Source organism: Setaria italica, chromosome III (assembly GCF_000263155.2).
Source record: "Setaria italica strain Yugu1 chromosome III, Setaria_italica_v2.0, whole genome shotgun sequence".
Taxonomy (NCBI): domain Eukaryota; kingdom Viridiplantae; phylum Streptophyta; class Magnoliopsida; order Poales; family Poaceae; genus Setaria; species Setaria italica.
The window spans coordinates 25,416,803-25,431,473 of NC_028452.1; positions in this window are offsets into that span (position 1 = coordinate 25,416,803).

A 14,671-nucleotide genomic window follows, 5' to 3' on the forward strand; every position below is an offset into this window, starting at 1 on the left:
GGCCTCCGGCGACAGGAGCCTGCGGCCAGCGGGGGTGCTCCTGCGCCCGGCGGCAGCCGGCGTTGGGGCTCCTGCTGCAGGCGCCGGCCGGTGGCGACCCTCGTGCAGATCGGGCGGGAGGCGGAGGAAGGCGGCCGGGCTGGGGTAGGAGACCGGCGGCGGGGCTGGGACGGCCACCGGCGGGGCTGGTCCGGCCGGCAGCGGAGGTGGACGGCGGCCGTCGGTCTGCCTGGCGGCGGCGGCAGAAACTTCGGGACGGAGGGAGGCGCAGGATGAGGAGACGGAGGGAGGCGCGGGATGAGGAAAAGGAGATGCGCGGGGTGACTGGAGAATAGAATCGAACCGTTTTTTTCCATTACCAGTGGCATTGGTGGGTAATTACCCACCAACTCCACGAGGAGGTTCAAAAGAGAGAGTTTTGGAGCAGCAAAAGAGGTGCTCCAAAACTCCACCCCCATTTGCACTACAGCTCCATGGAGTTGGCAGCTCCATGGAGTTTTGGAGTTGGAGTGTTTGGCTATTTTTTTGCTGGAGTTGCTGGAGTTGTGGAGTGAAGCTATGCCAAACAGGGCCTATATCTCCTCGTGGAGTTGTGGGTTATTCACCCACCGTTAACGCTCGTCATACAACTTAACAAAAGAATCGCTCCCTCCCGTCGATCCCTCCATTGCGGCTCGTCGGGGCTGGGCTGCACTGTGCGCCGCGCTACTACTCTGCAGGGCCAAGCCTCCGCCGCACTTGGTCGCCTCGCGCCTCCACCGCCAGTGCCCCGCTGCCGCGCGCCACCAGATCCAGCCTTCTACAGACAGAGTGCGTGGCCGGCGATGGAGGACGCAGATGCTACCGCCGCCGTGGCAGCGGTGAAGAATGGCGCGGTGGAAGTGGCGGAGGGCTACGTCATCGTCATGACGGCGGCTGACGGGGAGCCCACTCATCAAGAGGCGGAGGCGGAGCAGTGACTGCATCTCAGATGATTTTGTGCCCATCCAAGAAATCTCTAACGGTGCCGTTGTGGCTGCATTTCAGCCAGACGACAAAGGCATCGAGCAGAATCCAGAAATTCATAACAAAGATGAAGCTTATCCATCCATATTGGCTGATTATATGGAACATGTAAGTGCCGATGGAGTGCTTCCACCTGGCTCGGTTGATTTACCTATGGGGAGTAGCGAGCCAGGAGATGGGGAGGAAATTTTAGCAAAGGATTTATATAGAAGGGAAAGTGAATTAGAAAACCAAAATAAACAATTCAAGGCCCCAACTGCTGAGCAACCTTTTCTTCTGCTAGAGTTCCTGCTCCGTCTCTAGTATTCACTGCTTCAAAGGTGTTAGTATAAACTTGTGTTCTAGCTCAGTTAGTTTCCTTTACAGTTTGTTTGGTTTTCCTCAAAGCTCGCTCTGGTTGTTAGAGCCGAGCGCATCTAGATAAGCCTGAGGCGTGCACGTTCACGTCGAGGCCGTAGTGTCCGCGTCCGGCACGGCATGATTCAGTGTGCGGGATGGCACACGCAAATAGCAGATCATGGCGCGTGCATTCAGGGCGGCAAGACCCAGCCCTGCCCTTTGGTTTCTCTTAATAAGATAACTCAACAGAAAAACGTTGCTGGTAAACGCAACACAAAAAACACTCGAGTTCTACTCGTTCATTATCTGTTCTTGAGCGCTTTCTGAGATCCGGCTGACATTTGGCCTCAGAGCTGGTTGATCAAGGACCTGATGTCTGTGCGTTCCGCGCCCAACGACGGCAGGTCGCCCACGCCACCGCGTCGCCATCACCCCTCGCTCTCGCCCACACCGCGCCGAGGCCGCTGTCCCGCCGAAGTGATCGTCAGGCGCACTGTCAAGGAGACCGACGCTGCTGTTCAGTACCCGATGCTAACACGGTCCAACTACCAGGACTGGTCATTACTGATGCAGGTGAATATGGAGGCGCAAGGTATCTGGTATGCAATTGAGCCGGAGGAGGGCGACATCGTCGAGTACCGCGACGACCGCCTAGCGATGGCGGCAATCCTGCGTTCCGTTCCCCTGGAGTTGTTGAGCTCTCTTCGCGGCAAGCGCACGGCACAGGATGCATGGGAGGCTGTGATGACCATCCACGTAGGGGTCCAGCGGGTGCACGAATCCAATGCACAACAACTTCGACGCGAGTTCTCCGCACTAGCATGGAAGGAAGGAGAGACCGTGGAGGATTTCTCCATCTGCATCATAGGCCTTGCCAACAACCTGCGGATCCTCGGTGACGATATCGCGGACGTCGAGATTGTAAGGAAGATGCTGCAAGTCGTCCCCGAGCACCTTTCTCAGGTGGCGATCTCCATCGAGACACTGCTTGACCTCAACACGATCTCCGTCGAGGAGGTCACCTGACGCCTTCAAGCCGTGGAGCAGAGGTGCAAGCCGCCCCCCGTCGTCGACAACCAAGGGCGTCTGCTACTCTGCGAAGAAGAGTGGAGCGCCAAGCTGAAGCTCCGCAACACGGAGGGGAACTCCAACGGCTCCAGCTCCAGCGGATCTAGGAGGAAGTGCACCGGCAAGCTGGGGCAGCGAGGACACAGCGACAGCGGTCGCAAAGACAGGCCTGCATCCGGGGCCGACAAGTGCTTGAAGTGTGGTACGATGGGCCATTGGGCAAAGGATTGCAGATCCAAACCCAAGCGGGCTGAGGCCCACCTCGCGCAAACTGAAGATGAGGCCGAACCCACGCTACTGATTGTGAAAGCATCGGTCATCTCTCCAGCCACGCCGCACTCCATCGTTCCCCACGGTGCCGCCACCGAGACGAGTCAAAGCCGCCCAATCCGCATCGTCGAAGCAAAGGTCTTCGCCCAGCTCGATGGAGACGAGGGCCGTGACGAGAGACGGTGGGTCCTTGACAGCGGCGCCACCAATCACATGTCCAGGAGCCGCGGCGTCTTCCTCGAGATCGACACAGGCGTCACCGGCTCCGTCAAATTAGCGATGCTTCCGAGGTTCCCATTGAGGGGATCGGCTCTGTCGTGTTCCAAGGCAAGTCTGGCGAGCATCTCCTTCTCATGGGGGTGTATTTCATCCCGAGGCTCACCACCAACATCGTGAGCCTCGGCCAACTCAACGAGGGCTGCTACGACATCCACATTCGCGATGGGCTTCTTCGGATCCGCGACGACAACGGCCGCCTGATCGCCAGAGTGTAGCGGTCACCGTCCCGACTGTACTCGCTGCACCTCACCGTAGCCAAGCCTCTCTGCTTGGCAGTGCATGGCACCGATGACTCATGGCTGTGGCATGAGCGCTACGGCCACCTGCACTTCGACGCTCTCCGCAAGCTGGGCAAGCAGCAGATGGTCACCGGATTGCCGTTGATCGACCACATCCACCAGCTATGTGAGAACTGCTCACTACCAAGCTGAAGCGGGCGTCGTTCCCTTCCTCGGTGAAGCGGCGTGCTGACAGCCTCCTGGACCTCGTCCATGGGGACCTCTGCGGACCAATCACGCTATTGACACCCGACAACAAGAGGTACTTTCTGCTACTGGTCGACGACCATAGCAGATTCATGTGGGCGCAGCTGCTCGAATCGAAGGCACACACACTGGAAGCTGTGCGCAAATTCCAGACTAAGGTGGAGGTGGAGACCGGGCGGAAGTTGAAGGTGCTGCGGACAGACAACAGGGGTGAATTCGCCTCTGTTGTGTTCGCGGAGTACTACGCTGAGCGAGGAGTTCATCGTCAACACACAGCACCGTACACGCCACAACAAAATGGCGTTGTTGAACGCCGGAACCAGTCCGTCGTCACCATGGCGAGAAGCCTTCTATAGAGCTGCAAGCTTCGGGCCACGTTTTGGGGGGAGGCGGTCTCGACAGCGGTCTTCCTCCTCAACCGCGTGCCGACGAAAAGCCTTGCTGGAGCCACTCCGTTCGAAGCCTGGTACGGGCACAAGCCAGACGTGGCGTCCCTGCGGACGTTCGGATGCGTCTCCTACGTCAAGATGGTACGGCCACATCAACCAAAGCTCGACGACCATGCTGCCCCAATGATCTTCATCGGGTACCAGCCAGGTTCCAAGGCCTGGCGCTTCTATGACCCGTCCACACAGCGCGTGGTGGTCTCCCGGGATGCGATCTTCAACCAGCGCACGCCCTGGGACTGGAACAAGGAAGCCGACGCCAAGATGGAGTACAGTGGTGAATTCACTATTGAGTGTGCCTGGCAGGAGCAGCCAACCGATGCTGCACCTGAAGGTCCTCCATCGTCACTCCACCAAGCAGGTGACACGCCTCGTCCGCACACTGAATTTGTCTCGCCGCCGCCAAACGTAGCAGACTACCTCGATGATGACGATGACATCACGCCGCGGTTCCACGCCATTGACAACGTTCTGGGCACCGTGTCTCCGCCAGGACTCGCCCCACGTGACCTCACGGGCGAGCTGTATCTGTAGCATGGGGAGAAGCCTACCTCATTCACAGAGGCGGAGAAGGAAGAGCCATGGCGCCGCGCCATGCTTGAGGAGATGGGATCCATCGAGGATAACCGCACATGGCGCCTCGTCACCCTGCCAATCGGTCACCGTCCGATCGGGCTAAAGTGGGTGTATAAGGTGAAGAAAAACGCCGATGGCGAAGTGATCAAGCACAAGGCGAGGCTCGTCGCAAAGGGCTATGTACAACAGCCAGGAGTCGACTATAGATTTCCATATGGGCCGCCCGGCCCTAGCCCGGCCCTAGCACGAAAAGGCCCAACACGAAATGGCCCGACCCCTCTGTCGTGCCGTGCCGTGTCGTGCCGTCGTGCCCAACAGGCAGCCCAGGCCCGGCACTACGGCCTTTTTTTAGGGCCGGGCCGGCACGGTGGCACGGTAGGCACTAGCGTGCTAGTGCCGGGCCAGGCACTAAGGTCTCAATGACCACTCATACTTATTAACACAACATACACAAGTCATTGATCTATAAAAGAACATCAGCTTTTAACTTCAACAGAATAAAATGATCTAATCAAACTTCACAAATCACAATTCACAAATCAACACATCACAGATCAACATCACAGAGAGACAAGAGATTATAAATTATAAGTTTGAGCTGGTGCAATGGCTGCCTCATTAAAAACCTATCCAGGTAAAACTCACACTTCGTGAGAAAAAATCCTGGATAGGAAAAAAGAGTACAGCCCAGCTCAATCAAATAATAGTTCTAAAACTTAAGTTATTACAGGCCAGTGTTACACTTCTGAATTCTCATCGACATCTAGGTACAAATTAGCAAAACTCTCCTCAAGTTCTTCATCCTCTATTAAGTTCTGAAGTCTTGCTTCTGCAGCCTCCCAATCCTTGACACAAGAAAGCATCTCGACCGTCTCCGGTTTCAATCGACGCCGCCTCTCCTCAATGATCCTGCCAGTAGTGCTGAAAACAGATTCTGATGAAACTGTGGAAACAGGAACAGAAAGAACATCTCTAGCTAAGATGGACAGAACAGGATAAGTTCTTTTATGCTCATGCCACCAAGATAAGATGCTGAAGTTATCATCAAAATGGGTGACAGTGTCACTGTCCAAGTAGGTAGAGAGTTCATTGCCAATACACATACCACTGGCAGTTGCAGAAGTGCTTGCTGCTTGCAGCAAAGCACTTGCAGATGACCTTCTAGACAAAGCAAGAGGCAAAGAGGGAGGAGGGGTGGAGAAAGAAGTACCAGGGAGATCATTAATTCCAAAGGCAGATACACCACAATCTGAACCAGTGGAAAAAATGTCATCCCAAGCACTAGTTTTCTTACCAGAAGTGGATGGAGGTGGAGGAGTTTGCAATTTTACTGCACCAAACTTGTCATCATACAGTTTAAATGCAGTAGACAGTTCAGCTCTAACATCAGTGAAGTAAGCAGAATAATCAGTAGCAGTAAGACTAGATAACAACCTGAGCACATTTTGAAAACCTTTCAATTTAGCTCTAGGGTCCAATTTGAATGCAACAGAATAAAGCATAGGAATGTCTCTCCAGTACTTAAGATAGTAATCTTTCATAGGAACAACAACATGCCTAAGCAATTCATCATTTTCACAATGTCTAAGATGCTTAGCAATCAAAATGAGCTGATGCAACATAAGTGGAGAGGTAGGATAATAAACACCAGATAGTGCAACAGTACAATTATAAAAGAGTTCAAAGAAGGATAACATACTCTGTGCAACAGTCCAATGATCCTCTGTCAACAGTAAAGGATCTCTTTCACCCCTAGGATAGTTAGTCTCAATGAAAACATTAAATGTCTGTCTGTAAGGGAGCAAATGCTTGAGCATGAGATAAGTGGAGTTCCACCTTACCTCCATGTCCAAACCAAACTTTCTAGGACGAACATTCACAGCTAGACAAAATCTCTTAAATGCAGCAATGCGCTGGTTAGAAGCATTGATGAAAGATATTGCAGATCTAAATGCATCTAGATATGGCTCAATCAGACTAATGGCAGATTTAACCATGAGATTGATGATATGACAAGCACAATGCTGATGTAAGAACAATGTTCCAACATAAGCAGCTAATTTAGGACTAAGTTTCTCCATAGCAGTAGTATTAGCAGAGGCATTATCCAAAGTAACAGAAAACACCTTTGAAATCAAACCATACTCCTCTAGCACACTAGTCACACGGTCAGAAATGTTCTGGCCAGAGTGAGATTCATCAATAAGCCTTAAACCAATTAACCTCTTCTCTAAATGCCAATCAGCATTAACATAATGAGCAACCACACTAAGGTAATCTTCCAGCATTACCAGACCAGATATCAGAAGTGATAGACACAGATGAAACGACAACAAATGATTCAATAAGCTTAGCACGGCAATCAGTAAAGTACTTGCACATATCTCTAGTGGTTGATTGCGTAGAAACAACAGAAAACCTAGGATTATGAGCAAGTTTAATATACTCTTCAAAAGCAGGAGATGCACCGAAACACAGAGGAAGATCTAGTCTAGCAATCAAACGACATAATTGAGTACGAGCTACCTCAGCAGAGTAATCCCATTGACGGACAGAACCGTCAGGGTTGAAATGGATCAGAGACTGGGAATTACGAACCTTAGCCCTCCTGTTTGGGCATTTCTCAACATGCCTCTTGAGATGGCCAGTGCCAATGGAAGATCTTGCAGCATATATAATACCACAATGATTACACTTGGAAGAGACCCTTACCTTCTTCCCATTGATGTCCTGGAAGATCTTTTCAAAGTCCTTCCAGCACTCAGAGGTGGTGGAACGGAACCTCTTGGTGCCACTGCTCACCATGTCTGGGTCAGCATCAGGTGCTTCTTGACCAGCAGGTGGTGCTTCAGTCGCAGCTATGTCGATTGGATCGACAGCGCTACGACCGAAGAGCTCGTCCCGCTCTGCCTCCATGTCACTCTCATCATCACCTCGCTGGCCCATCATGCGAAGCTCATCATTGATGGTGTGCTCCTGGAAATCGTCGCCGCCGTCCATCGCCAACGCTCTGGTCCCTCAACGGATCAACCTTGAACACAAAACAAGAACGAGTCAGGAGAGGAACACCAACAAATTAGTAGAAGAACACCAGTAGACAACAACGCAACGGCTTACCAACGAATCCGGAGCACCAGAGCGCATGGCGATGGTCAACGAACAACGGATCTGGAGCACAGAGCCAGGGAGGAGCGAGAGGAGGCAACAGGACAGTGGATAGAGGAGTGGGCGAGAGCGAGAGGTGGGGGAAGAAGACAACAACGCAACGGCTTACCAACGAATCCGGATCACCAGAGCGCACGGCTAGGTGAACTAACAACGGATCTGAACACCGGAGCCAGGGAGGAGCGAGAGGAGGTGGGGGTTGGGGGAAGAAGAACACCAACGAATCAGTAGAAGAACACCAACAGACAACGGTCGGGAGGCGAGGGGGGCTAGCGGCGCCGGTAGGTGGCCGACGCCGGCCTTCGGTTGCCGGAGAGGGAGGAGGCGAGAGGAGGAGGGGGTTGGGTGAGGAAGAAGATGAAACAAGAACGAATCAGTAGAACACCAACAGACAACACCACAATGGTCGGGAGGCGAGGGGGGCCAGCGGTCGCCGGCGAGGGAGGAGACGAGAGAGCGGAGGCGGAGAGGAGGAGAGCCAGAGGCGGCGACCGACGAGCCGACGAGGCGTGCGGGAGGCGGAGAGCCAGAGGAGAGCGAGAGCCGAGAGGACGAGGAGAGCGAGATCCAGATCCAGAGACCAGAGCGAGAGAGCGGCGGGTGGAGGGGAAGGAAATGAGCTAGGGTTTGCGGGGCGAGTGGGCGACGCGCCGGCGGGGCTTATATACCCCCTCCCCAACGGCTCGATCCAACGGTCGGGAGGCGACGGGATAAGGGAGATCAACGGTCGGGAGGCGAGGGGCGCGGGGGTGTCGGGCCGGCCCAATAATCGTGCTGGGCTCGTGCTGGCCCAGCGTGCTGGGAATGTGGCCCAGGCCCGGCACTATCGTCGTGCTAGGCCGGCCCGAGCACTATTCCCCTCGTGCCGGGCCCGTGTTCGTGCCGGGTTTTTTCGTGCCGGGCCTCGGGCCGCCCAGTGGGCCTGGCCCATTTGGAAAACTTTGGAGTCGACTTCGAGGAGACGTTCGCTCCGGTGGCTCGCATCGAGTCAGTACGCCTGCTGCTCGCGTTCGCCGCCCAGGAGGGTTGGGCCGTCCACCACATGGACGTGAAATCCGCCTTCCTCAACAGTGAGCTGCTGGAGGAAGTCTACGTCAAGCAACCTCCCGACTTCATCGAGGAGAAGGTTCTTCGTCTGGACAAAGCCCTCTACGGTCTCCGTGAAGCTCCGCAGGCATGGAATGCCAAGCTACATAAGACATTGGTGGGCCTTGGCTTCAAGCACAGTGCCTCCGAGCACGCCGTATACGCGCGCGGCTGCGGCACGTCCTGACTCCTGGTGGGCGTGTACGTCGACGATCTCATCATCACCGGCGACGACGCTACGGAAATCAACCACTTCAAGCAACAGATGAAGGCTAAATTCAAAATGAGTGATCTTGGCCTCCTATGTTTTTACCTGGGCATTGAAGTGGAGCAACAGACGGACGACATCACTCTATCCCAGACGGCGTACGCGTGGAAGATCCTCGACAAGGCCGGGATGGGGAGCTGCAACCCCTACAAGACCCCCATGGAGCCAAGACTGAAGCTGAGCACGTCCAGCACTGCAGCGGTGGTGGACGTGACGGAGTACAGAAGCATCGTCGGCAGTCTACGCTATCTTGTCCACACCCAGCCTGACATCGCCTTTGCCGTGGGCTATGTCAGCCGCTTCATGGAGAAGCCCACCTCCGAGCACCTCACCGCGGTAAAATGCATCATGTGTTACATTGCAGGCTCTATTGACTACGGTTGCCACTACAAGAGGACAAGGGCAGAGCGCAAGCTGCTCGGGTACAGTGACGCAGACATGGCCGGTGATCCTGATACTCGCAAGAGCACTACTGGGGTGTTGTTCTTCTACGGCTCTTGTCTGGTGAGTTGGCAATCACAGAAGCAAAAGGTGGTTGCCCTGTCATCGTGCGAGGCGGAGTATATCGCAGCGACGACAGCTGCCTGCCAAGGCATTTGGCTGGCGCAGCTCCTCTCTGAACTAAGAAGTGAGCAGCGCAAGTCTTTCATACTGAAGATGGATAGTCAGTCAGCAATTGCTCTCAATAAGAATCCTATCTTTCATGAAAGAAGAAAGCACATAGATACTCGATTTCACTTCATTCGTGAGTGCATTGGAGATGGGAAGATGGATGTCGAGCATGTCCGCACTGAGGAGCAGCTCGCTGACATACTGACGAAGCCGCTGGGGCACGACAAGTTCTGTGACCAGCGCGTTCAGCTTGGAGTAGTTAGGGTCAGCAAGGAACATCAAGTTTAGGGGGTGAAATGTTAGTATAAACTTGTATTCTAGCTCAGTTAGTTTCCTTTACAATTTGTTTGGTTTTCCTCAAAGCTCGGTCTGGTTGTTAGAGCCGAGCATGTCTAGATAAGCCTGAGGTGTGCACGTTCACATTGAGGCCGTAGTGTCCGCGTCCGGCGCGACATGATTCAGCGTGCGGGATGGCGCACGCAAATAGCGGATCATGGCGTGTGCATTCAGGACGGCATGACCCAGCCCTGCCCTTTGTTTTCTCTCAATAAGATAACTTAACAGAAAAATGTTGTTGGTAAACGCAACACAAAAAACACTCGAGTTCTACTCGTTCATTATCTATTCTTAAGCGCTTTCTGTTCTTGGCTGGGAAGAGATTTGGCTGACAAAAGGGTCCTGCTTCAATCGGGAGGATTTTTCCGCCGTGCAAGAGGCAGCGGAGGGTGGATCTGAGGCAGCCAACGTGGTGGTACCGCTGGCCAAGGATGCGGCGCCGGGAACAGCTAAGGGTGTGATTGGTTGTCTTCCCTGAGGAGGTTGACTCGCACCAGAGAACCTGGTCGGCCGGAACCAGGATGTGGGGATGCAATGGGGTCGTGTTTGGTTGTCATTTGAGTCGAACCAGGCTGCGAAGATACGGTGATTGGTTGCACGTACGAATCTAGAATTCAAAAAACAGACGCTGTTTGGTTGGTCGCATACAGGCAGTTCGAATCACCACTTGCATTGAGGAGGTGAAGTTACCTAGCTGAACATAGTTTATGAGGAAAGTAGAGTTTGTAACTAAACTAAAATTACTTAGACTTTGAAACTAAAACCACTATTATTACAGCTTGAACTAAGATAATTAAAGCCTCTAACAACATGAACATATATTTACAGTCCCATTGAGCATTGTTGATAATAGGTCGAGGTTGTGCCGGTAGGTCAATAGGTTGAAATTTGGCACCATGAAAAGCTTCCATCGCTTCGTCTTTGGTCTTGTACTTCTTGTAGCATGCTCCCTTGAATCCATTCACCTGATCATGGCAAGCCTCCCAACTGCAGTAGACTCTAGTGTGACGACCAACAGTGACAACGTACCACGCCATGTGTTCTACAAAATGGACAAAACAAAGTATCATTGGCCTTACAAATAACCTGACAACAAGTGCTAAATTTCAGAGAACAAAAATGACAGATCATTGGCAAAGGGCTAATGCTCAGATTCAAGAACAGGGTGAAGGAAGTAGCTAGATGACAGCAATTAGCACAACACAAAGTCCAATTGTACCACCAAATAACCTGCCAAGTGCTCAATTTCAGGAAAAAAATGATAGATCATTGCCAAAGGGCTACTGCTCAGATTCAGGAATAGGTTAGAGGAAGTAAGTAAATGACAACAATTAGCACAGAAGAAAGTCCAATTGTACCACCAAATAACCTGACAAGTGCTGAATTTCAGAAAAAAAATGACAGATCATTGGCATAGGGCTACTGCTCAGATTCAGGAATAGGTTAGAGGAATTAGCTAAATGACAGGAATTAGCACAGAACAAAGTCCAATTGTACCACCAAATAACCTGACAAGTGGTCAATTTCAGAAAAAAAATGACAGATCATTGGCAAAGGGCTACTGTTCAGTTTCAGGAATAGGTTAGAGGAATTAGCTAAATAACAGGAATTAGCACAGAACAAAGTCCAATTGTACCACCAAATAACCTGACAAGTGGTCAATTTCAGAAAAAAAAATGACAGATCATTGGCAAAGGGCTATTGTTCAGTTTCAGGAATAGGTTAGAGGAATTAGCTAAATGACAGCAATTAGCACAGAACAAAGTCCAATTGTAGCACCAAATAACCTGACAAGTGGTCAATTTCAGAAAAAAAATGACAGATCATTGGCAAAGGGCTACTGTTCAGTTTCAGGAATAGGTTAGAGGAAGTAGCAAAATGACAGCACTTAGCACTCTACAAAGTCTAATTGTACTTACAAATAACCTAACAACAAGTGGTAAATTTCAGAAAACTAAAATGACAGATCATTGGCAAAGGGCTAATGCTCAGATTCAGGAACAGGTTAACAGGAAGTAGCTAAATGTCACAAATTAACACAGATCAAAGTAGCATTGGCCTTAGAAATAACCTGACAACAAGTGCTCAATTTGAGATAACAGAAATGGCAAATGACAGAAATTAACACAGAACACACTATAATTGGGCTAACAAGTAATCTGACAAGAAGTGCTCCACTTCTGTTAACTAACATTTAAGATCATTTAGCAAAGGGCTATTGCGCAGATTGTGGACCAGATTAAAGGAAATAGGAAAATGACCAGAATGTAGCACAGGTTCTGCATTAGATGAAATAATGTTGCAAAATGACATGATTTAGGATATAATTGAGATAAATGACTGAATCAGGAATGCACTGATCATGATAAAAGGACAACAGAAGCTATGCAACATCAAAACAGCAGCAACATTGACAAGGCAGCACAAGTACCTGCACAAAGTTGGGCATATAGCATGACATGAAAGCAACAAAGCAAGGGCAGGCACTAGAGCACCATCATAGGCATTGGGCATATGCTCAGAATGAAAATAACAACAACTCAACAGCAACCTCATAGGCAATGGGCATATGCTCAGAATCAACACAGCACCATCAAAGGCAACAAGCATATGCTCAGAATCAAAGTAACAATAAAGCAACAACAACATCATAGGCAATGGCATATGCTCAGAATCAACACAGCACCATCATAGGCAATGGGCACATGCTCAGTCATCACCAGTCACACAGTCATCACATCTGATGAATCATTGTTCAGTCACAAATCATCTACTAGGAGGCACCTAACAGAACAGGGTCAGCCTGACTGCATAAAAGAATGAAGGAGTGGACCAGGAGGCTCATGCACAAAAAGAAGCCACCATTTGATCAACAGTCACTGCACAAAAGAATAGTCACTGCACAAAAGTAGGCCTGTGCACTAGAGCCTCAGTCCATGTAGAAGTGCTTTGCCAAGTAGGTCTTCAACCACAGCACCCTGTGAGAATCATTCATCTTGACAAATGCAGTACCATGAGCCTTGTTGCCAAGAAGGTGTTCATAGGCAGCCATCAGTTCTTCATCAGTGAAACCAGGCATGAACATGATAGCATCATAGAGATCAGGGTGCACATCCTCTACCTTGGTCTGAATAATGGCATTGGCAACATTGTTCACAGCATCAGTCATCCCTTGCATCACCAAAATGTCCCCCTCACTAAGCATGGACCTCTTCCTCTTGTTCCCTCCTTCTGAACCAAGAGGACCAGCAGGTTGACCCTTCCCTGCCATATCATCCAGCTTAATGTGGTCATTCTCTGAATCTGCAAAGTAAGAAGGGGACCCCAAAGGTTCACTGGATCCCATAGCATATTTCCCTGTTGCCAACCCATTCCCAAAGATCACCTCCATCTGCTGGTAGTTCTCAATGGGCTTGTTCAACAGTTCAGCATCCTTTGGGTGTGCCTGAAATGCAAAGAACATAAGCTATTAGTTCATCTTGACAGATGGTCACATCATTGTAGAAATAGTAGTGAAAACATGACAGATCATTACCTGCACATGGCCCTTGTAGTGCTCATCCTCCAAAGTGATCATGAAGTTGTCATTATCCCACAGTGCACCACTCAGCTCTCTCAGCTTGATCACCCTGACCCACCTCTGTCTCCACTTCCTCAAGTGGTTGTAGACCTGAGTCCCTGTGACCTCAAGCCCTGAGAACTCAACCACACTCTTGGCAACTTGGTTCAAGTGCACTTCCTTGAACCCCTTGTCAGTTCTGACACCAGTAGAGATCAGTTGACAGAACCGACGAAGCACAAATGCAGACATCACATTAGTCCACCTCATAGCAGCCCTGGGTTGCTGCCCAGCACCACCAACACTTGCAGCCAGGCCTCCAGCAGCTGCGGTAGCCTGGGCACCAGCTTCAGGTGCACCCTGGGCAGCAGGTTCAGCTGCAGCCTGGCCACCAGCAGCTGCGTCAGCCTGGCCACCAGCATGGATGGCAGCTTGGGCAGCAACCTCAGCAGCCTCAAGTTCCTCCAGCAGGTCAAACTGACCATTCACTTGTGCCATGTCCTAGTAAACATCATTGCATGTTGCCCATTGCCTCAGGAACTAGTAAAACATCATTGCATATAGCCCACAGCCTTATGTATGCGCAATAAGTATAGAACAATGCATATACAAACAATAATAACAGATCATCATTGCATATAGCCCAAAGCCTCATGGATAACTAACAGGAATAACAGATCATCATTTCATATAGCCCAAAACCTCATGGATAACTAACAGGAATAACAGATCATCATTGCATATAGCCCAAAGCCTCATGGACAACTACCAGGAATAACATATCATCATTGCATATAGCCCAAAGCCTCATAGATAACTAACAGAATGCATATATCATCATAGCACACTTGTCCAAGACTCAAAGTAAGGAAGAAACAGGAATAACAGGTCATCATAGCATTGTGGTCCAAGCCTCAATTTGAGAAAGAAACAGAAAAAAATATCATCATAGCATTGTTGTCCAAGCCTCAAAGTGAGATAGAAAGAGGAATAACAGATCATCATAGCATTGTTGTCCAAGCCTCAAAGTGAGGAAGAAAGAGGAATAACACAAACATCATAGCATTGTTGTCCAAGCCTCAAAGTGAGATAGAAAGAGGAATAACAGATCATCATAGCATTGTTGTCCAAGCCTCAAAGTGAGGAAGAAAGAGGAATAACACAAACATCATAGCAT